The sequence below is a fragment of the Bombus fervidus genome, chromosome 4, assembly GCF_041682495.2.
Source record: "Bombus fervidus isolate BK054 chromosome 4, iyBomFerv1, whole genome shotgun sequence".
Classification (NCBI taxonomy): Eukaryota; Metazoa; Arthropoda; class Insecta; order Hymenoptera; family Apidae; genus Bombus; species Bombus fervidus.
The window spans coordinates 13,590,980-13,616,865 of NC_091520.1; the positions used below are offsets into that span (position 1 = coordinate 13,590,980).

Consider the following 25,886-nt stretch of genomic DNA (forward strand, 5'->3'; position numbering starts at 1 on the left):
ACAAAAGTAGCTACCCTTGAAAAATTTCAGTTTTCTCCTCCCCGCAAGGAGGTTCCCTTAAGGTTTTCAAGCCTTCCCTTTTTCGTTACAAGGAATTGCCCTTCCAAATGATGTAACTACTCTTCTCCAGTTTTTAAAAAATTCCCTGATGGGCACTCCAAGGTTTTCGTGTCCCTTAAGTGTATCCTACATTCTCCTTTTTTTGTTAAAAAAGAGGAAAAAGGAGCGAAAGCAAGGAAGAAAAATAGAACCGGATTTTTTTTTTAACATAATGGAAACTGCTGTTTTTTTCTTTAGGGCAAATCCTTTCAGAAATGAGTGGGACTTTTTGTTTCCTTTTGGAAGGTTTGGAAGGTTTCTCCCTTCCATTTTCAAGAGGAAATTCTCTTGAAATATCGCGAGTTATGCAAACGGGGAATTTTCAAAGAACTTGTGAATAACGATTTCAAAAGGAATTCGTTAATTTGACAACGTTTAAAACGAAGCTGTATATTATTGTGCAATCTTTTGCTTTCAATCGAAGATCGCGGAGGAAGATCGTGGTAGGTCATATTTTTCACGTTTTACAGAGGAACAGTATTATAATTCAATATATTGCCAAGGAATTTTCTATTGTTAGTTTTTGCCCTTTTATTTGGCTTTAATATTATCTAACATATGTATTTTTGCCACTTTCTTGAACATTTCAAAATACATTCAAAAAACATCGTGATATTTTATAGATTTATGAGCTGTGTCTGAAAGGTTTGTATCTTCAGGTTTAAAGTACTTTAAAAAGACCCTCCGTGGATAAACATATTCTCATAGGTTCCATGGATGAACTAGGTCGTTTATATCGTTGTTCAATTTTTGTTATTCGCAAAAAGATGCGAAAAATTTCTAGGATACTTCTTGAAACTTTTACCATATACATTAATATATAATATATGTCATGATATACATTATAAATTTCTATATAAAGGTTTGGAAGAAGCTTTTGGGAGAGAAATTCGTTTCACAGAGATTTATGAGTGAAATTTTGTTGTGTGTCAAGGGCCGCCCATGAAAGTTTAACAATTCTTCTTCCCAACTATAAATATTAGGAATGTAGAAAGTTCTCTTCTATCCTTTGAATAGAATTGAAACTAGAAAATCAACAAAAATTGTTTTACTATATCTTCTTCCTGCAGTCTTCAATTTACTCCAAGGAAATTGAAAAGAAGATTTTAACTAATTTTACTTTCAAAACTTAAAAAAGGGATATAGTAGAAGAAAGCGAATGAAAATGCTTATTTTCACTTTTTTCCATCGTTTTAGATCGCAACGCGTCGCATTGTTTGCTTTCAGTTAGAAACAAGTTCGAGCGTCGATGCGGGCAGTTTCGGGGAAAAAATTTCTACGCGAACGAACTTTCATTACAGCAATTAAATATTTGACGTCCAGTCTCTGTAACCGATATGTATTGTCGTTTTTTAGAATCGTTGACTCGGTCGAAAATGTCGCGTTTACTCGACTGAATTCGAAATTCTGCGTTCTGTGTTTCTGAATAATTTTTACCATACACGGCGTTCCATGTGGATTTTGTTGAGTTATAATTATGAAGAATAAATATGAGATGAAAACATTGTTCGTTAAAATTTTCCATGGTTTCGGTGCTTTTCCTCTTGCTTCTTTTTTATCGAAACATTTTATATCTCTATGGAGAGATTACAGTACGTTCTATATATTAACAACACAAAAAAGATTACAGACTATACTATATTTGTTTACTTTTTACGTTATTCAAGTTTGATATGCCGCCGGTTTAAAGATTTATTAATTTTATTTTCATATGTTGGAATCGTGGGAATTTTTAAAAATTCTATAAAGCACAGCGAGAGATATTTTGAAGCTACATAACCTTCGACAGAGAAACATTTTTTAATGGAATTGGTAACTCCATGTTGCTATGAAACGTTCTCTCAAATTAATCAACTTTCAAAGTAATAATAAAGCGTTCGCCACGGTGCAAAGACAAATTAATTGAGAAAATGTTACATGAAAGCTGAAGTAATTTGAAGTCAAATGCAACGCGCAAAGCAACGTTCAATTAAGAAAATGAACGGACCATATGTTGTTTACTTTCAAAGTCATTTCTATAGTGTTATTTATGAAGCATATTTTATAGTTCTTGCGTTAGTATACACCTTCGATTGTACGGTTGCAAAAATCATTTTTGCCGGGATTTAATTTTCGAAAGTAAAATTTCTTCGTTTGTACATGGTGAAAGTTAAAGATACAAAAATCCCTGTTTCTAATTCGACGAGAAACCTGTTATCCGTATTTTGTTTTTTCCACGAGAACAGAAATATGCTCTGGCATCTTCAAATACCTTTTCGTCCGTTCAATATATTTCAACTTTCTTCAACAATATTTTTCAAATGAAAATCACAGGAAAAAAGCTTGATCGTTGGCAATTTGGATTTTGAAACTTTAGTATCGTGGAAGAATATCAGTCGTTCGAAGACAACAACTGAAAGTGTACCAATATTCTTGTGACCCAACGTAGGATTAATTGACGCAGTTAAAGCTTCCGAATTTTAAAGCTTCGTACAAACTAATGTAACTTATCGTACTTTTTCTTTCATCCTTCAAACGTGTTGTGAAAGACATTTTATTGGAGAGAAGCATTCTATTTGTCGGTGGCTGCGTTCTCGAGTAACCGCTTAAATCAACGAGAGAAAGAATCGAGCAACAAGTTGGAAGAATACCACGCCGTTTTCGCTTACCATCGTGTATTTGGTACACCTTTTATTTGTGCAAAAGCCTGTTTCCAACGAGATATCGGTTGTTCGATATATGTTCGTGACAGGGCGTCGATAACGCCGGAAATTATAGGGTTATCGACTAAGATCTTCGAAAAAACGATGATGATCATCGTTGAACGAAGCAGAGGTAACAATAATTATCGGTGGGATAAAATAATATTTCATAGGTACTATAACATCGTATTCTAAGTTATTTTATTTAGTTATTTAGTTTAATTTAGTTTATTATAGTTTTTAATTTATTTAGTTATAATCTTGTATAACGTGAATTTTAAGTTCGATGAATTATGTTATACATAAAAGATGTAGATATAGTTAGATTTCATTTGTTAGTACTGTGAAATTGGTTTGCTTGTCGATAAATGGAACTGTGTTGTATATTCAGCGAATAAGTGGAACTCTATTTATATTTATCGCTAGCCTTTGAGATTTTAATGGACTTATGTCCTTTTGATTTTAACACTGAAAGGATTAAAATTTTATATTCAGTTTTTAGAATTTGGAAGTGCGTGTATAGGTAGAAATCGTATTTGCATGTATTTGATCGATATATAGAATTCTGTTACATGTATAGATCGCTACTTTTGAGATTCCGAAGAATTTGCCTTTGATCGCTTGATTATATTCAGCGAATATTGCAAACTAACATTTTTTAAAATGATTGTGTAATACTGTATTTCCATGGTTTGGTTGATTCCCAGGTTGAGTCGGGAACGACTGGAGTACTAGATATCTAGACTCGAGAGATGTTTAATCAGAAACCTTGGAAATCTAATCGAGATTTAAATTGAGTTTTAATAAAAAGAACTGTAGGAGGAAAAATGTAATTTTCTCTTCAGAGTCTAACCAATAACAAAGATAGCTGTAACCGAATCCTTTAGAAAATAAAAATTGAAGTAATAAAAATGAAAGGTATAAAAATTTTACATTTTATGAATTTAATTATAAACTTAACAAAATCAAGACTACTCTTTTTTTAACGGATAGATTCAAGAAAAAATTTGATCATTAATTAAATAGCGAAATGACTGTGATTTTACTTAAAACAAATTTAAATGCTAAACAATATCATTGTCACTTAAAATATATTACTTTAACAACGTCGTCGTTTCGAAAACAGATTCTTGATTGCGCTCAGCCAAGACTCACAACGTTCTGAATAAATTACAGGTAAAATATACATTCGGAGAGTTATTTGATAATAACAGTTGGAAAACGAAGAGAATGCTACATAATTTCTTGACGTGCTTCGAAAAATATTCGGAACGTCTATTCTTTTTTTTTTACCGTCGTTCATTATGACTACTTTTTTAAATAATGAAATAATAAATTTCTTGCTTAATAAAATCTTACTCGATCTTAATAATATTTTATTGTTTGAAATGGCCATTTGTATGCTCGTGTTATTCTAACTTAACATCTCACTCGGATCCTTTAAAGTTCATTGAAACAGACGTAAAAATGATTTAATTAAACGGTTTTCAATGTACTCTAATTACTTAGAAATATACTATATTTTATACTATTACAAGTATGTAAATATTTCCTTAAAGTCGTGTTAACGTTGTATGAAATTTCCTGAATTTTTAGTTAACGACTAAGAGCGATGTTTACTACCTCTCTATGGTGTCAATAAATTATAAATTTCAATTCTGTTAAAAAAGTTAGTAATAGATAAGACATATACTTTATTAATTCTACATTTTTACAATTTGGTGTGCTTCAAAATGATATATTGTTTTACAACGAATTTTGCATCGACTGTAATTTGATTAAAAACTCACTGAATTAATAACTTTTATTTATTATTATTATTAGTATATATTAATTATATATTATTATTAATAACATTTCACCTACGCACAAAGTTATTAAAAAAACGTTAAATGAATGTATTTTGTATTGTTTATTTTTTGTACAGCATTCAATCGTGTTCGTTTTTTTTTAAATTGAAATTCTTCGAAAACAGTTGCTATTTTTTATCGTATTACATGAACCGAAATTCCAGATAAAATTTGCTCGTGTTTCAATAACGAATATTTAGTAGAAATCTAATAAATGCCGAATCAGCATCGCGCTGGATTCGTATCCGGTTAACGATATCAGGTGCCTGTGTACTAATGAGAAGCATGTTCGTTAATTATCATACGGTTTCCATGGAAATCCTTTGTTCGCTGGATTTATTCGGAACTTTCTCGTTTCATCATGATGAGATGCAATTCGATTCGATTTCTTGGTTTATAAGGTTCACGTATACTGATATATACTAATAAATTGACAAAAAATCGTCCTTTATTTTCTTTTTCAGCATTTATATCTATCGTATGCCGTTCCAATTCAATTATTTCAGTTATTTTGTTTATTACAAGCAATTTCCTAAGTTCGATAAATTGCGCGCTGTTATAAATACAACAAAAAAAAAAAAAAAAAAAAAGAAAAGAAAGAAAACAAAGGTAAGGAAAAGGTTTGTCGAGAAAAGAGAAAAAGAAACAAAGGACGTTAACACGCAAAAAACAAATCCTTTTTTCTATTTATGTAGAGATTGACACTCTTACGTTGGAATGTTTTCGAAAGAGAGAAGAATAACGTGGCGATGCTTGTTTTGAATGTTGGTTAGTTGTTATGTGAAAGTAAAAAGAAATATTCGTAGGGGATGTTGGTTTTTAATTGAAAGTGATACTTTGATTCTACGTCGTCGGTAATGGAGAAAGAACGAAATTACAGTTGTGAAATAGAAATATAAAAAATTGTAATTGAATTACGTTGAATCTCTGAATGTACAAAAAAAATCTGTATTCTAAAAAAATCTCTGAGGTTTGCAAAGTTAAGGTCTACCAAGCAATCGAATCTTCTTAGCGATATTAATAATTATAGGATAATTCTTAATTTATCATGTTCCTCTTCTAACATTTACAAATAATTGCTATAAATTCTCAAATCATTATCATAAGTCGAACTTCGCAAAATTTTGGTCGATTGATCGTTTTCTCGAAAATTTAGATCTTGTGTAAAACCAGGATATATCGTAATACTTATGGACAAAAATATATTTCTAGCATTAAATGATCAAACTGTTGCAAATATGTTTAATTCTCGCATTTTTGCCGAATAATCTTTCTATTTTTTCCTTTATCAAATATGATCTTATCGTAAAGAAAGTTTATACAAAATGAAGTTCCTTCAGAAGGATCCTTCAGCAAATGCAAAGATAGAGAGAAAGAGAGAGAGAGAGAGAGGGAGAGAGAAGAGGACGAGATAGACGAACATGCAATGTCGAACTCTCTCGAGGAAGTTTCAATTTCTTCGTACTCAACAGAGTCCTGTTGGGGCTTCTCAAATTTTCGAACCGTCCACGTCTGGTCCCTCTGTTGCGGATAGCAGCGTCACAGCGGTTGCGGTGCTCTCGTAAAGCCACTGGCTGGCCTCCTTTCCCTACCTCGTAACTTCTGAAGTTTCCAGTGAATTTACCCGTCGCATCGGTTGCTCCGATGTACCCTATTTAGGCGAGCTTCTCGGTAACGAACCGCGAAACGTGGTAACACTGATGATTTTCATAAATTCTGAACGCCGATCGAACGATATTTAGAACGATCCCTCCCTTGGTTTGATTAACCTCTGTTATGATCCTTGAACTTTCATGTCTCGATCGCATTTGTGGTTTAAAGAAGCGAAGATCTTTACATTTTCAGAAAAACTTTAACGTAAAATTGAACAGAGAAATTACGAATAAAATCTTCAGAGAAAACTGATTCACAAGTTAATTATATATTATTATGTTAATTTTTACCATTAGTTATTATATAATTATAGTTACTTATATCAACTATACCTAATATGACAATTTTTCTAATTACGTCATCCGATAACGAGGATGTATATAATTCAACCAGTTCAAAGATCACTGATGAATTAAAGAACAAACAAAGTAATTAAAAGAGCAATTGGAATAGTAAAACAATTAATTCGCAGCGCAAAAACTATTATTTCCATAGTTTTTATTACTTCGCCAGAATCTTCATCAAGTATCCTCAACTTGGTCAAGATATTTTCCAACGAATAAAATTCCCTCTCCATTTGTCGTTACGGCAATTAAAATAAATCACCAATATCCATCAGGTTTCACTATAATTATTCAAAAGACCATTTCAGTCTTCTCGTAGCTTGTTCAAATAAATCCTCTCGTATCAGGTGATTCGAAATTCACCCATTTCATGACCCAATTCGAAATATTCGTTTATCCGAATTCTCGTAAACAGGAAACGGAGAAACGAAATGAGGTATAAGCGTAGGATGAAAGAAAGGTGAAAACGAACCGATTCGTTGAATTCAACTGCGTGTAAAAATGGGACCAGGGGGGATTGGAAGATCAGAGACGGATAATTGATTCAGTCACGGCTTGCCGATTTGCACCCTCCTTTTTGGCTGGGAATACAGCTACGGAAATTGCTGTTTTCCCTACTACTATCTCCGATTTTCAAATTAAACTGGCAACCAGGATCCATGATCCCTTTTCTCCTATCGATGAAAAGCCTCTTTTTTCAACCAATAGAATCGAGAGATATTGAACTGTGAAATTAATAAAGCGCGTGCTTTTGTGTATACAAAGTATTTTGGGGCTTCCCATACAAATTTTACTCTGCCGAGTTTTATAGATAAAGGTAAGATTGAAATATTATGTTGCGAAATGTCTGAAAATAATTTATGAAGATTTTGATGACAAAAGTATAAAACGTAACGTAAGCACTGTATCTAGTAATTTGAATACTTCACGTTTACTTAAAATGTAAGTGTGTCGTGTATAACTTTTCTCTCTCCATTATTTTAGAATAAAAGAAATATTTATCAGAAGCAGACTTTGGCTTTCTTTCGTATAATGTTACGTAAAATGTATTGTTTGTGAATATCTACGAATATGAAATTTATTACAGAATGAAGCTTTTTCTATAGAGAAGTGCATTTATATATGTAAGTATTCAAAAGATAAAATCATCGAATATCGAACGCGTCAAATAGCTGGCTCCATGACCTAATAATTCATACGATCGCTAGTCCCTTGTTGCAACTTTGCGAACAATGTTTGTGTTAGCACGTAATATTTGTTTCTATCGAGATTTATTAGAACGTAGTAAATATAAAATGCACATGGTTGAACAAGTTTTGACAAATAACCGATAGAAAAGTAGGTCACAAAACTAGAATTGCGTACATCGGTTCGTGTTAGCTTTTGCAACTAAACTAAACTTTCGTTTAAACGTTTTTCGAATTTAAAATAGAAGTTGTTTTCCTTTTCCCAAATGCAACACGATCGATGTTTCATATCACCTTTACATATTGAGAAGATGAACCAAAGCAAAGATACGATGAAATCTTATTTAATTAAATACGTAGGTGAACTACAATCGATGACAACAAAATATCGAGAAGAGAGCGACGTAAAAGTATTAATGTAAATAAAAGTCTCGGTCATGGGTAAATATCGGATTAATGAAATTAGGACGAGGCTAGTTGAAGATGAATTTAATATCGACGTGATATCGAGAGAAATAAAAATTGTCGACAGATATAAAAGTAATGTCGTTGGTTGAGGAGATCTCGGCTACGATTAAATGCTGTTACATTACGTCGTGGAGCAACTAACTTTATTCTCCTTTGAGGCTCCACGTAAAATGATTGATTCGTAAATTCAATCAAATTTATATTTTTTATGGTTTCAAAATAAAAAGTCATTCATAAAATTAATTTTTCCGATTCTCTGAGATTCTTAAACAAGAAACGAACAAAACCAAGGAAATCTATATTTTTGTTCAAGATTGCAAAGTCAAGAAAAATTAATGAAACAAAGTGCATTTGTTTGTATTTAAAATTACAAATCAATAAAATAATTAATAAAGTCAACTAAATCTCTTTCTCTTTAACGTTCATAAAATCAAAAATAACTCATAAATTTATAAAATCAATAAATTCTCGAAAACCATGCCTCCAATAATAACATTTTATATCATATCTTCGACTTATTTTTTTCATGTGATATCACCTGTTATCTGATTGTACTCTTAATTATGCCACGATATATATATATATATATATATATATATATATATATATATATATATATATATATATATATATATATATATATAAAGAATGTATTAAATCTAGCAGAAATTCAATATTTTACGAACGATGAAGTATCACGCTCTTATATAATACTTTTATTTATTCTTCGTTTCGTTTATCGAGCGTCTTCGAGTATTGTTTGTCTTGGAAACGAGAACGTGCCCCCCTCGACACGTGGAAACCTAGATTCCACCAAGATTCCCTGCTGTTGTCAGTAAGGTTACGCTTCCGCTCTTTTTCGTAAGCCACGGCGACTGGCGACTAATCGATAGAGCAAACTGTTGATTCTGACCCGGACGCGTCAGACACGATTCCAGATTTTGTGGGCCACGGGAACTATGCCGATCTTGGAAATCAGTTCTCGGTCAGCTCGCTGAAATTCGAGCATCAAGCCGATCAATATGACGTTCGGCTGCAAGTTTCTTTCCAGATATTAAGTTATGACATATATAACTTGTCCCGATTTCGTTGTATCGATTATCTTAATCTTTTCCTTGCTGACAAATACTTGCATTCTTATAAACGTACAATTGTGAACATGTACGATTGTAAATAAGTACAAGTACAGATTTCTAAAAATTAAAAATATCGTTACATCCGATATAGATGATATGGAAACACGTAAGAAATCTCGACGAGAAGGAAATAATTTTCTAAGTCGTTCGTTTTCAATTCATCGTTATTTTATTACGCTGTCAAAGGATTAAATATAAAGCGATAGCATAATTATTTGAAATTATCCGTAGTGTATCCTTTGAATCATTTTTAATCGTTTCTTCCTTCCTTCTCGGTGTTAATTTCTTCCTGCATACTTTCTAGATATTTGTAAAAGAAATCTTAAAAGCTAAGCTTAAACAGTAATTTAATTCCGAGTAAAGGAGTAAACTAATCTTTAGATTTTTAAATATGTGAATCCTTCGTGATTTTCAGACGAGTAAAATATTATATCATCTTAATTCCGTCTATCCTTTTTTAAACTTTCGGCTATTATTTCCACATTTTAGAGAAGCTACGAGTGCTTGTTGCTGACGCAAAGCTTGTCTAAATCAATGTTTTACATGCTCGTGTCGCGCGTGCTGTAAACCTACAGCAGAGTTCATAGATTACAGAGGGATTCATAGGAATTAGACAAAGCTCGTGTGTTCTCCAGCAACGTCTCTTGTTCGTCGTTCGTGCAACTGCTTTCCCATCCACGTCACGGCATCTGTTATACATCTATCGTGGTCTCCGCAGTAGAGACAAGCATCTAGAATGTGAATGTCAATATGAGAATCGTCTACAAAACAATGTCTATGAATTAAATGAATTAGGATTTGTATTTGAAGAAGAAATTTGGACTTTTAAATTTAATTTAGAATTGTATATTCTTTGTTATTTCTTTCGTCCGTCTAACTTCATGTAATTTCTTATATTAACAAAAATTGAGAAATCGATTAATCAGATAACGTAAGAATTTACATAAAGTTAAATGAACAAAAGAAATAGCAACGAACGTATCATTTTGAAATCAATCGTTGGTAAGGTTCGCGTTAATAAAAGATTTTGATAAAAATGTGTACCATAAGATAAAGAAGAAAGGGAAAGACGTAACGTATTGGGTTCGATAAATCCATTTCCAAGATGAGACACCGGAGAAGTCGCATTAATATCAACACAGAGATTTCAGATATAAATCATTGATTTTTATGAAACTACATATGAAGTAGTCTCCAAAGAATTATTGGAAACATATTTTGTAATCAATGTATTGATATTCTCATTGAAGAAATGACGATGGCCATTATAGCTGAGATGGAAAAATTGCAATTTGTAAAAAATACATCAAATTTCGATTGTAGAATTTTTGCACCATTATGGTCCACGAATTTTCTAAATAATCAAATATTTACATAATACTCAGGTTTGTTACATTATCGTGAAAAAGAACACTGGTCGACCTTTTCCAACTAAAATTCAACCAAACTATCCTAAAATCAGAGTTGACCCGACAAGCCAGCTTGTCAAACGAGACCCGAAGTCACGTCACACTCTGTCCCCTTATTTTCCAGTGAAATCCCGTGATACCATGATTTCGACGTGCGCTGCTCGTCCCTTTCCGCCGCGATTTCCCGTTTCATAACACCAATACGCCACTCCGGCCGCCTATTTATCTTTCCTCGCCTTCAATCTCGTCGCCCATGGCTTCCCTTTTATTCTTGGCCATACTTTCTCCTTTCTGTGTAAAATCCCGTTGAAAAAGCTACGCGTACTTCATGCCATGGGGGTAATATCGCGGACCAACCTAACCCCCATGCGAAATCGATGGAGCTTAAGTCCCTGGACAACGAGGGGCCGACAGAGCGTTCCTTCGATCGTTAGCTGTCCCTTTTTCGGCTCTTTGTGTGACCTGTTTCGATTCGTTTCCGTGGCTTGTGTACGTCTTACAGATTATTTTCTTAGGCATAAGACCTAAGGGTCTATTGTCTGAATATATTTGGTTCTCACAGTTGCGTTGATTGAAGGAGATGTTTGCGGAGATGGCGAAGGACAGGTTGGAATTTAATCATCGGGGTTTGGGTAATTGTGGAAGGTTTCAGGCTGTTTGGTTTCATTGGAAGATGATGAAGTGGATACATGGATCTAGGGGAAGCCTAGTGTGTAATCCATTTGCTTAGTTTTATATTTGAATATGTTATTTAAGTTCTGTTATATTTCGTGTTTATCGCTACATTAGCTGCTGAGGTATTAGTGATTACGTGTATTCTATAGATATAAATGTTAAATAATATTTACATGCTTAGCTGTCTTAGTTATTTATTAAGTAATTATTTAGCTATTTGTTAGCTAGCAAGTTAATACGGTTTGTATGCTTCTATAGACGGTGAAAGAGGTATATTTCTTCTAGAAACTTCGGAGTTGCTTTACATTGTGTTCTATCAGTTAGAACTGATTGTATATTATTGGATATCTCTAAGTTGCGTCTTGTCTCTTCGAATTTTAGTCCAGTAGCAATGTAGCTGTTCGATGGTGTTGTCGGTGTTGCAATATTTTCCAGAGTACCAGGTTCTGTTTTTTTTTTATAATGTGAGAATGTGTAATGTCGGAGCTATCTATCCTGAGTTTGGCTTATTCAAGTTTATTTAATTTTAAGGGTCGTTTTGATCTAAGAAAGATATGTGAGAAAGAAAGGACGAATTACCTTATATCGATACTATATACCTCGTCTAATTGTTGGGAATATTAGATTCAGGCAAATCGTGAAATTGTTGGGGTCGTTTGATATTTTGTTGTAAGATAGTAAGTTAAATACACGTTTATAAGGAAAGTTTGATACGTGAATGAGTCATACAATTAGTTTTATTTCCAAATTCTTTCTGTAAAGCGTCAAACTCTTATTAGAAGGAAAGGAGATTATTTAGATTGAATTTTTCTACATTGCAAATCCAACAGATCAATTCAATCATATCATTTTCTTTCACCCCATTCTTCATACTTCCATGAAACTAAACTTCCACATCAATCAAATAAAACACGAATTTCAAGGCGCAAGACCCTTTCGAACTTTCTCCTCTTTTCTCTCTTATTATTTTTACCCCTGCAGAAAAGGGTAACTCCGCAATAATAATTCTATTACAAAGACTGGGAACCAAGTTCGATCCCTGTTCGACGTTTAAACGTCGTCGTTTCACGCTTTCGTCGCGAACTCGCTTTCGTAGTCCCGATGGAGCGAAGTTCGATTATTAGGTTACGTGCCGAAATTTCAGTGAAATTTCAAGCGAGGGAAAAATCATGGCCGGGACACGTCACGTTCCGTGGCGAATTTAGTTTTCGTCGACGTTTTCGTACGTCTCGAATCGGAGGTTCATCGATCGTAGACACGGAGACGACGAATGCAAAGCACGTGTCAAGGTAAAGTGGTAGTATCGGAGGGAAATCTTTTCTGAACGGCGTTCAAACGTGCGCCTTTTACCTTTGCCCGACTTTGAAGGGATCGTAGTTTTACTCACGATTTCATCTTGTTTCCTTTAATAGTGTAACTTTGTGGGATCGTGTAACTTTTGAAAAAGCCATTTTCCACTATTCTCTGTGTCGAATCGTAGGTTCTCTGGATAGCGTAGTGACATAGGAATTATAGAATATTAATAACGGGAAATGTAAAATATTGAAGTATTAATAAAAATATTTTTCAAATATTAACATGAAGTATCGACGAATGTAAAGTACCGAAGTATAAATTTATAAAATTAATAAAAGAATTTAAATGGTTTCAATGTTTTGTGTATTAAAATTATTCTAACAGGCAATTGATAATATTAAGAATTTTATGAAGAATTACATTAATACACTAAATTTTGTTTCGAGCTTGCGCGTTAAACTTTTCATTCAAATTACTAATGTCCCCACCACAATATTTATCAAATTTTTAAACATCCATTATCGATCTTATATGCTACATTGATGTTTCTTGTTTTCGTTTTAATTGTTTTATTTGTGTGTGTACGAAAGAACTTTGGAAATAAACAGAAAATTATTTATATTCATTTTTCAGAGCTGCTTATGACGGACTTTGACACCATTTTTCTTCGATCGTCTTTTTTCTTCAAAACTAATTTAACATCTGGGTAACTTACCTTGTGAGTAAATTCATCGATAACTACATCGCGACTACTAATTATATCCCTACGAAATCTTGATGTACTTCCTTTTCATGGCACTATATCGATATTACCATAAGCAAAACACCTTTCTTACACGTGTCTTAATAGCTGTTACAATTTCAGTTCCCTGAGTATAAACTGTATTCAACAGTAATTATGCTCCTTTCGAATATTAATTGAAACAGCTATGTTAGGATATAATCGTATAATGACTGTGTATATCTGGATCATGAAAATATCAAACTTTTGATGTACACCTTATTCTTTTAATTACTAAGTACGGTAATAACATTCACTGGAAACATAACTGTTTTGCTTAATTATTAAATGTACAAGTTGATTCGGTGCCTTTATCACGTGTAATTTATAATTAGGCGGTTATTTACGCAATTAAACATATTACCAAAAGCAAAATAGCTTTCAATCTTCCAGATAGTCAGCGGTGCAGAATGACACAAAATATAATCAACGATAGTGTAATTTAAATACTTAAATAAAAGTATAAATTAAATAGAAACAATTTAATAAATTCTATAATTGAAACTCGTCACTCCGAAACCTTAGAATGATAAGAGAAATTTTTAAATTTAAAACAGAGTTACAATGGATTACATATAAAGGCATCCGATTAATTTGTACACTTAATAAAGTGTCCTGTTTATCAATTTTCATGTTCCAAGGTGTTACAAAATTTTTGGTGTTTTATATATGTTCCACTTTATGCTTTATGTTACTTCATGTTACTATTTACGTGTGGATTTTGGAAAATTTTGGAAAAGGAACAGTGTCGATGATCGATTCATTGAAATAATATAATAAAATAAACGATATAAAATCGAAACGAACTTCGTTGACTAACGAATTTGATTTTCTACACTATCGTTAGTTTTGTATTTATTTACTGGCGGATGGTGGACATTTCGAAATGGGGTATTCTATTCTTCTCTTGTACCACAGCCTCCAATCAATTACCATTCTTTTCATATTTCGTATTCTTCTTATAACTTTTTAATTAATCTTCAAACTAGCTGTAACATTTAACACCGTTTAATTTATAACGTTTTTCCTAATTTATGCATAGAATATTTCCTATATACATAGAATATATCAAAGAAGTTTGTCTAGAAAAAATGATTGCTACTTGTTTGAATTTTTCGTACATTCTAAAACGATAATTTGAAATTTTTCTTATTTTTATCACGCTCGATTATTTAATTTCTCCAGCAATTCATCATGGTAATATATCAAAATCAGCTTCGATTATTTACGATAACAATATTCCTATTTTGTCCCTTATTGCCCGAATAAAGATGCACGGAATGTAATCGTTAGCAGTAATGTTCCACTAATTCGGTTCGCGAATCACGTATAGGCCGCAGTTTACCATAATCGGGCGGAACTATTAATTGCACGGTATGCAGATGTTCCTGCCGACGAGCTTTGACGATCGACAAGATAACATCCGTGTAAATTATTGACGAGCTGCGGGGATACGCTAGAGGATTTACTTCTACCGTGACTATTTGCATTCCTAATTAATAAATTTGAATTGTTCCGATAAAATGCCCCGTAGTGCCAGTGAAATAATTCATACGCGACGTTATTGTGTTTTCGTTAATTATTACAGGGCTAATTGAATACGAGGATAGGAAAATTGGGAAAAATGATAGATTGAAGTTGGAGATAGCGTGTATTAGGTTGAGTTTGATAATGTTCAATAATATCATTGGGGAAATGAAATGTAATGGTTCAATCGAACGTTACAATTAACATGACATTTTAATGGAACCTTGCAATTAATTACAAACTTTAATAGACATTCATATTACATATTTTCTAATTAAATTAGTTTAGCAATTTCCTTAATTTCAATGCACCATCTCATTATATGGAAACAGTTTAATAAGTGTATTTAAAAAGGAATATTTTTCTTTCATAATTTCCTTGAACAGAATTATTGAGTATTTTGAAAAATATACGCTACTTCTTTATTTATAATGACATTGAAAGACGTAAGTAGTTGATATCAATGTACCAATTCAATGTGTAAAGATATTTCAGACAAGAGATACTGCGTCGATACTTTTTAATTTTGTTCCTCTTAAAATAAACGATATTTTTCCATCAATCTGATAATATTCAATATTTGCACACTGACACACACGACCATGCATTATTTGTATCGTATGTACGTGTGTGTAAACAAGAATGTTTGTGTAAATAGATTACTTTGTTAACGAAGATGGTGGGTATACGTATAAGAAAAAAGACAAGGTTTGTTTCAGTTATCTCGTTAAATTGCTCTTCTTCCAATAATCAGTAGTATATGTTTGTCGTAGTATGGCCAAGTCGATGTTTATTTACTCCTAACAATCGATTGGCTATTATTGTGACGAAAAAGAAAAGGCGAATTGTATTAATCAAAGATTAAGAATATTTTTATGAAACAATATTGTGTAACTATAAAATAATTTTATTAATTTGAACAAGGTCTATCTTTAATGTAATTTGATATAAATTAAAAATTTCGTTATTGCTGTTTTCAGTATAAAACATATGATATCGAATTGTTTACGCTTTGAGATACTGCAAAAGTAAATCGTAGGTGCAATTAATTAATCTAAGAGTTATTTTACAAGACTATTGAAACGGAGTCAAATACTTCTTAACATCGTAGCGATTGAATCGTTTAATCAATGTCCTCTCGATTTTATCCTGTTTCTACGTAATTGTACTGTGTTGTTATTAGAATTTATTAAAACAGTACAATCGCTGTAATTGCATGGGCTTGGTTTTGTCTTTTTTACGTTCACCTAGTTTTTAACGAAGATCTAACTGAGCGAGGTTCATAATAATGGAATAAAATCTCATTAAGCGTAGCAGTCAGAAGATGAGAGTTCTGTTAATTAACTGAAAAATTAGTTTAATTTAACCGATATTAACGAAGTCTAAAAAAATTCACAAACTTTTTTCTATAGAACATTTTTCTATACAACCATTTTTATATTTCATATTTTTTATTTTTCAAATATTATTCTCCTCTGTACCGTAGTATGAAACAGTATAACTGTAATTTCCCTGAAAATTTCCCTGGAATTTTTATAACTTAAGATTGAAACTGTTAATAAATAATCGAACCACAATTTTATAAAACATTCGCGTAATCTGTACGTGCTAAATACTACAATTATAATTATTTCATTATCATGAATATTTCTGGATTAATATTACTAAAAACTGTTGCAGCGGTAACAAAGTATTTGTTTTCATGGAAATTTGCAGAAGGTTCGCGTAATACCTGCATCCTGGGCGGAAACGAATATTTTTCCGAATGTCTAGTCGACAGAGTTTCCGATAATGTAGAAGATAACAGCGAATAATATTTATCCAAGCTTCGAAAATATGTGTAACTGGTATAATATAATTTCCGATATTTGTTCGTAGTAATTGATAAAGCATTTGTTCAACGATTTTATCTGAAAGCTATAGACGTGGAAACCTCTTCTCTCCATTTCGAATCGGCGTTTTTATACAGACACTTATGTTCTTCAAACAATATTCATTTTCGACTTGATTTCATCTTAGCCATTTAAATCTTTCATCGAATATCGCGTTATCATATATTCATAATAAATTGACGTACATGGGAATTCATATTACCGTCTTATTTATTTATGAATTCGAGTAAATTGGGAGATCTTTTGATGAATTTATAATAACAGTTTCGAAGCTGAATCCATACAAAGCGATGTTGTAGCAAAGTGATTGCCTGTTTTAGCTATTCCAACACGAAACGTTGATTAATCTTACCATTTCCGAGTTCAATTCATTATTTCCAGATTATACCTCGTTTCTCATTTATTTTGTCGAATGTTCAGATTAGAATGGATAAATACTTTTATTTTCCAGCTATAATAAATTGCTGTGACGCTAAGAGAGATCCCTCTTCTATATACTATTATTATCTACGATTCAACCAGTCTTTGCACTTTCCAAGTTAGATTCGTATAAATATTCGTCCTCGTGACATTTTAATTACAAAGGCGAATTATATTTATCATTCGCGAATTTTTAATCAAACGATATTAGCTCGTTGCTGACTATTTATTTCATGTACAAGCGTGTATGTGTACGTGTACGTGCCACTGATCTAACAATGAACAATAAAAAATTGAATACGTGTTAATATAGTTTTATTTATATACAGTTTAGCCTTCGATACGTATTTATATTTCATTCTAGATTTCAATTAAAGCTTCATTCAAATATAATTTAACACGTTCTCTCCGTTATCTGATACAATAAACGTTATTACAATAACAACTTAGTTGCGAGCGCTAGGAGATTTTCCAACAAATCGTATCATTTCGACGCGTCTGTTCGAAACATTATTCAACATAACACTCATCAATCTGCAAGCCCGTATCTTCACCTGTTCCTCCATTATTTTCCACGTTTTTGCTGCCGAGCAGCTTTCATAGAACACGACGACACTTTTTTCACATCTGTTCGTCTCCTCGGAGACATTAATCAAAAAGCAAGAGGTTCGTTTGTTCACGTCGCTACGAAACAGCAAAACCTTCGATGAAGAAATGCCTCTCGTTTCACTTTTATTCCAACATTCCCGTCCCTCTTCTAATTTCTTACCTTCTCTTCTCTTCTCTTCTCTTCTCTTCTCTGTTTACTTCCACTCGGATTTACTGGCAAAACATCGCGACTAGGTTGACTGGAAGATACGGAACAAGGAATTCGCTGCAGCTCGCGAAAAACTGGATTTATCTTGATTGAAATTTTCCTTCTGAGAAACAAGAATTATTTTATTTCCGGTGTTCGTTGAACGTTGTAAACACAGGTTAAAATCGTGAGTTTTGATCAAGCGTTGTCTTTTTATTATGTTTTTAAGTATGTTGGTTATGTTCTGATAAATTTCTACGACATGTTAAAATTTCGATGGCGTTTAAACGCAAACAAATCAAGAGTTTTAAGCTCCAAGTAAATTTTTAGAATTGTACAAACTATAAAATTAGATCTCAATGGAAAATAACATTTCTTCATAACGATTTCTATTACGGTTTCATAGTCTTGTTTTATATCTTCCTACGATGTTATAAATTGATAAGAATGTTCCATCGCTCGTTTGTTCGTTCCTAGTGCCTATTATAACGTCGAGAATTATCCATTTGAAAGGATTTTACCGTCAGATTGATTTTATTGTCAGTTCAGTTATTACCCTCTCTCGTATTACCGCCTGGCTCATTCTAATTGTAAGAACTTTATAGCATCTTCGTTTATGCAGAATTTACTGTTTCCTGTAATTCCATAGTTGTTCCTTTGCGTTACGATTCTTTTATGCGAAATAATTCCATTATGTAGTTTTCTCGCCGCCTATATTCTTCGAAATTGTCTTACTGTTACTTCCATCGGTTAAATCCATTTTATCTTTCTCTCTACGATGATTCTTTTGCTCGTTACCACGCGTAGAATATTTGTCGTTTACCTCTTCTGCAATGTAAAAATATTCCTTTCGTTGTTTCTTTCTATGTTAGCGGAACTATTTTCAGACAAATGACGGTCGTAACTTGTTGCACGTACGATACGTAAAAATTGTCTTAAACTCTCCAGCAAGAACCGTCCCGATTGATGTATAAAGAAGTTCTCTCTCGGTTTGTTACTTTCTTCTCACAGGTTTTTTTTCCGTAGAACGATATATCTTTGTTAACATTGTGTGTGTTTTACACGACACAGCTTCTTGCTTCTTGAATCGTATTTCAGTCGCGTGGAAAGTTAGGTTGCTAGCGCTTATGTGAATCGTATCGTTACTGCTCGTGTTAGTGAAAATCACGTGCGAACATTGATGTTTTTTGCACGGTGGTGTGTCGGCTATGAAAAATCCTTCTTGAAGGATCAACCTCTCGATGAGGTATACAAATGTCTTACTTTGTTCTACTTTAAACAATTCAAAGTATACTGTACAATTAATTAGTAATTAATTATACAATTATACTGTACAGATATGCTTGCGAATTATAAAAACATTGTGTTAAAAAAACTTATGAAACTTCCATTTTAGAAAAAGTGAATTACATTAAGTAACCGGATCTAGACGTTTACGGTGAATTAATGGCGGTTTTACCCTCTCGTACAAATCGTCTAATTCTCGAGCATCCACCAAGTTGGTTCAACGAGGAGTCGAGCATCTACCAAGAAAGAATTCTGCTCACTAATTGCCGATGTAGGTACTCTGAGTTGCGGGTTTACGATATGTCACTAAATATTGACGATACACAGCCCTAGTAATTTGTCTGATTCGCAAACGCGTGATTCCACGATCAGAAACTAATTTCTAGACCTATTGTAATTTCTGACTCCCTAAGCAAAAGACTAAACCTAACAGTAATACCTAGGTTTGAGATCGTTGTCAAAAAATGCTAATTCGCAGTTACGAGCACAACTCATTAAAAATTGAATTTCTGCATTTATCGTATCCACTAAATATTAGGTTATCCGAAAAATGTCTTTCTTTAAGACAGACACGTCTTTTACAACGATGCATCTTTATACAAACATGAAACCTAATCTGTCGAACGTTGTGATCTTTATTTTGATAGAACAAAATGGATAATATGTAATTCGATAAAATAATATAAAACGGAAAATGTTGCGTATCTATTATTTCCTTATAGAACGAAAGAAACTTTCCGGACGACCTAATATTATAGGAAATATTATATTTTATATATTTTTACATATTATGTGCATCTCGTGCATTTCTACATTTCCGACAAATTTTTCACGAATACATAAAAATCTGCAATCTGGCAATCACTTATTCACTTGCTTATTCCAAACAAGACTTACTTAGCATTCGAACAACAGAGGAGTTAAATCTTCGATCGTTCCCACCTGAAACTCGCGTTACAACTTCGTTTCCTACCTCCAATTCCTTCTACTACCACATTACTCATCTACATCCCTACCATTTCTCATTTATAGTACTATCATTTATAAAATTCGGCACGATTTCGTCTACTCTATAGATATCCACGCTCCTGTCGTCTTTCATCTCGTCTAACAATTCTACCGTCAGTCTTTCTCAGCCATATAATCAATCCATTGTCTGAGACGCTTCAGAGGGTCGTGTTTGCTTCTTGCGTTCCAAAAACGTCGAGGCTCCGCTCCACTCTCTTCTTCTGTTTAAAAGCTTGCTGGCTGTAAAAGCTTGGCGCGAAACGTGTTGGCTTATTCAACGACGAGGCGCGACACGCGTCAACGATTAACGAGATTTCACGTGCTGCTGAATCGACGTCTACGTTGCTAACTGGCGAAGAGACAAAGGCACAGTATCGACGCGTACCTACATGTAATCGACAGACTGTTAAAATTTTCTTTGTGCCAGCTAAGCTAGGCGGTCTTTGTCGGCCACCCACACGTGACTGTTCGGTTGTTGCTCCGTTGCTAGGAAGCGTGTGTTCACGCGAGTGTACACTCTTCATGCCGCTCTTTCAACCCTCGAATGGCTTATCCGTGTTCCTTTTAGCTGGAACGCCTGTTGACCGACATTCTCGTTTTTATTGCGTCCCCTTATCGTTCGCTTTAGCTACTAGGTAAAAGTGTCGTACGAGCGAAGGTTCGAATAGCGTTGCGAGGAACATGTTTCGTTTTTTTTTTTTTTCTTCTTTTAATTGAAGCGCGATTTGATGCTGTGCATGTTCGTGTTCAGGTTGGAAATTGAAGTCGTCGTGGGATTCAAATTCTCGATATTGTAGTTCTGTTTGGGAATATTCTCAGATGTCGATATTCTATTTCGCGAGTTTCTTTCTGAAATTTGGATATCGATTCGATGGGATGCGATAGAAAATAATATTTGGAATGATAGTAAATCGAATCTCGACTCGAACATTATAGTTATTGTATTTTGTAATACTAAAACGTAATGGAAGAATATAATATAATAAAATTGCAAGATATTAAGGTATTGTAACAACAAAAGCGATGATATTTTCAAGATTGAAAATACGTGATTATATTCAAAGCCTGAAAATCTTGATCCACATTTGTGATTTACAGTCGGCCATATATTATATGTTACAGTATAAAGAAGTTATGATATACATGTGGTATAATATAATCTAGGCGTAATCTAATCGTGTTATATAAAAAACAATTTATTGATATCGATATCATATTATAGACATTAGTAAAAAGTAACTAAAAATTATACTGTTCTAAATTAGCTAGAAGTGTGTTGAAAGCGATTTATCGCATGTACAGATTTCAGGGACACTTTTTGATAGCCAAATCGCGTGATGGATTAAGGTTCACGAAGTTGTAAAAGTTCTGGGTCTTGTGGAAAGTCTAATATTTAAATCTAGATCGTTGATATCGGTTAATTTCGAGTTAATTTATCAGAAAGTATGCATGAATTTGACAAATATTTAAGAGATGTTGCTTCCTAGAAATTTATTTAATTGATCAAAAAATTAATTAAAAAGTATTACGAAGCATTAAGTATCAAAAAACTTCATATATTTCCAATTTTTTAATTAAACGTAATTTTTCTTACATAAAAATTGGTTTCATGGCAGAGAACGAATATAGCAAAAGATAAAATTTACTATGTCAAAGTCGTAATAGTCCTTTTTCGCGAAAGCCATGGAATTTTGACGTTCGTGTCGGTGAAATTCTCTAAGGTGACACGTATGTGAAGTAAAAAGGGACGAATGGCATGGAAAATGGAAAACCCAAATAACACAGACAGTGGTGAAAAAGATACGTAAAGCTCTTGATAAACTTAACAGGAGAGGATCATGAGTAAATCGAGCTGAAAATAACAGACAGTTCTTCAAAGATGAATCTGAAGGGGATGTGTTGTCTCATAAATAGAATAAAACGTACGCGTCAGGTTTCTTTTATATTTTATTATAAATAGACAATTTTTTATAAACCAAAACAGAAATAATTACAATAGTTTACAGAATTAGAACAATTGTGATATTGATAATTACATCGTCACATCGTTTACCCAATATTAGCAACTATACCATATCTTGTACAACGATGCAAATATCTTCGAAAGATGAAAACCTTCTCTTGTCAAACGAATATTCGGATATTCGTACGGATATTCATCGTGACGTTTTTTTTATGTATAATCGATACCTCGTGCCGTCGAATTGCGAAAATCACAGACATGGATCTGTTTCTGGCTGTCGAAATCGAATCTTTTCAGTTATCGACAACTGTTCGGTAAGCGGCCAGCTTTTAATTGATAGCTTCCAATTCAGCTTGGAAGTCTTGCTATCTCTATTGTTCTTCCGTGACGGAGAAAAGAAAAATGTCTGACAGGAAAGGCCTCGAAAACATGCCAATTATGTTGCGTTGAAGAAAGACGAAAGCGTTTTGTAAAAATTTCACTGATCTTGTAGAATTAAGAATATTAAAATAAATTTTAGCAGAATTTTATCGAAAGGTATTAGAAAAAATATAGATATGTAAAATGTGTTCCTATTAGAATTTAAAAAAAAAGAATAGCGACTTCCTTAATTAAATGAACATTTTATTCGCGATATTACCACTTTATGTTAATTGAAATCCTTTTTCATCCAAAAACCGACGTGTATATGAAAACTCTTTCTAAATCAATTTCATTTAGCGAAAAGTTTTAGCAATCTGTTTTACGTTCTTCAAACTACTCTCATCTTACAAGATCAAACAACGATAATCCACCATTCACTCGTAGGTGAATGAAATTTTCACGTTGAACTTTGTTTTCTGATCGCGGCTAAATCGCTGCACGAATTGAAGCAGACGTGGCTAATTAACGCAGAACCGCGGTTCATCGAAACACACGTCGACCTAGTTCCTAACATCTTGTGTGCCTTACGCCCCGGATGCACGCATAAATTTCATAGCACGAATTACACGCATCTGAATAGCCTCAAAAGGAATTCTGTTTCCTCGATCCTGTTCGTCGATTCGCGATACCAAAAGCAAAGATAACGAACGCGTGCGTACGTGTGCTGGATTATCACAAAGGTGATTGAAACGTAGTTTATGTACTTTGTACGATCCGCTAGGAAATTATTCAGATTCCACGAAACAAACTCTCGTATCACCGTCGTCGCTTCGAGCAAGCGTTGATACTTCCAATTCCGAGTAATTTTCTAGCCTTAGGATTCTATAGATTGAACATACATCGTGTGATAGAGTATACGCAGAATTATCTATAGTTGAATACACAATTTCTTTTTTCAATACGTACTATATATATATAAAAAAATATAAAAATATAAAAATATAAAAATATATATATATATATATGTACACTATATGTAGTATTTATTTTGAAAGTTTCATCTAAAAGTTGCTTTTTCAATAAATGTTTTGAAATGTAAATCCTAGGTTCTCGCATCTCTCGTGTGTAACGCTTAGAATATTCTGGTTTCTAAAATGTATACGCTGTAACATTCATATTACGTTTCGTTGCAGAGCTCACGTATTTCCGGATTGTAATCGAATTATACGCGCATCCACTCTTCGATAAGTTTGCAATATGGTCGTGGGCGAAAACTCGCGGCGAACTATCCCATTTGTTGTAAAATTTACGAAGCCATAATAAGCGTTTCCACCAAGTCGATATCGGATATCGGCGTCCGTACAACTAATTGAAATATTTGCCGATATTTGATCGAACGTTCAACGTGCGTCGCATCGAATTTAAAAGTTTTGCGGTCGCGTCATCTGACCAGCGTTCCTTTATTGTACATGCGCCATATCGGCGACGTACTATTTGCTTGAAATATGAGTTGCTCAGAAGCCACGACGCTGATCAACTTGATAAATTAAAATGCACAGGAAAATGACGATAACGAGCATTATTTCATTAGAATTTTATTTGAAATTTACAGTTATTCGCTGTCGTAAAACATTTTTCAAATGAAAAAGTTTATAAAAGCGTATAAAAGATATATAATAATAAATCTACTAATAAGTTTGTAAGTTATCAAGACAAAGTTTCTGTCTTCTCGAGAGGTTAATAAAATTTTCTTCAATTTTAAAGGAACGGTCTTTATTATTTAATAAAAAAATTGATTTCTGAAAGATTAGTCAAAGGGACAGTAATCATATGTATTCTGGTATACAGATCAAAAAAAGTTTCCAGAACCGTAACTGATCAATTTCGTTTCACGTACGAGTTCGTATATTATTATTTATTCTTAATTCCTGCTTTGCGGCTTAGGATGGCTTCCCATATACATTCTATTTGCTTACGATCTGTCTATGTATACGAGTTCATATGTCTCAGTAATGTTACAGTCCCTTTTCATACATTCTGCTCATTAATTGCATATTTATCACTTTGGAAAGTGGAGGACGAAAGAACAAGACATCTGATGCCGAAAAACGACAGGAGCACAAAGTAAAATTAATTATCCTGAACGTAAAAACGACTTAATACTGCCGTCTCTGACATTTATCCGATTCATCGTCGCCAGCAAAGAGAGGAAATTAGGAAACAAGAGAGGAAGCTTTAGAAAAAAAAACCCGCATTCCAAGCGATTTTCAACAACGAAACATCGCTCGTTTCGGATTTTATCCTCTTCCTTTATTCGATGAGAATTATCTTTTGCTCCATAATGCTTTAGCTTCTGGCGATGCTTTGAATCCTTTGAGCCCGCGGTCGTTCATTAAACGATCCGGTTTGATTAAAACTAAAACAACGAACCTGTGTCTCTCGTTCGCTGATTCGTTCCTTTCACGAATTAAATTTGAAGAAACGAGAGAAACGCTTGAAACGGTGTACAACTTGAGATCTAAGCGATTGACTCGATTAGATTCGTTGATCTCGAAATCTCAATTATCTCGCTTCGGTGGATCAGCAGGGTTGGAGACATTTGATACCGGGGATGAAACGAGGATTCTTGTAACTCGTTAAGTCAGGAATGGAGATAGCTTTATTGAGTAGGATTCGATAAGCTTTTCATACGTAACAATTGAGAATGTTATTTGGGTGTTAACGGCGAATTCTAGTCTCATTGGATTTAGACGTTGATACGTTACGCGTAGGATGTGTGTAAGGATTTGCATATTGGTGTTAGGTTGTGGTTTTATAAATTATATTATTTAAAATAACAGGCCGAGTTTCTGCAGTATTATTCCGATGGATTAACCGATAGATTATAAATATAAGTTTCAAGTAACAAATCAGTTACTTGAAAGTGGTTTAAAAAGTTCAGCCGATACTTCGTTGTCTGATTATTCGTCGTTGTATATTTCATTTAAATTTACGTGATTCTCTGCTGAATAATAATCATAATAGATACTTGGTAAAACAGGTTTTGTTATT

The 25,886-nt window shown here is 33.3% G+C and overlaps 1 protein-coding gene across 11 annotated transcripts in view; it reads left to right on the plus strand.

Moving 5' to 3' along the window:
• Nucleotides 1-25,886, plus strand: part of Rsh (Rap GTPase activating protein radish) — a 156,891-nt gene that overhangs the window by 36,090 nt on the left and 94,915 nt on the right. For 4 of the 11 annotated variants that reach the window (XM_072002016.1, XM_072002017.1, XM_072002019.1 and 1 more), the window contains exon 2: nucleotides 13,432-13,516. The exons of the other annotated variants lie outside the window; for them this stretch is intronic. The gene's annotated coding sequence lies outside the window, so the exon portion shown is untranslated. The remainder of the gene's footprint in view (nucleotides 1-13,431; nucleotides 13,517-25,886) is intronic. 11 annotated transcript variants of the gene reach the window in all.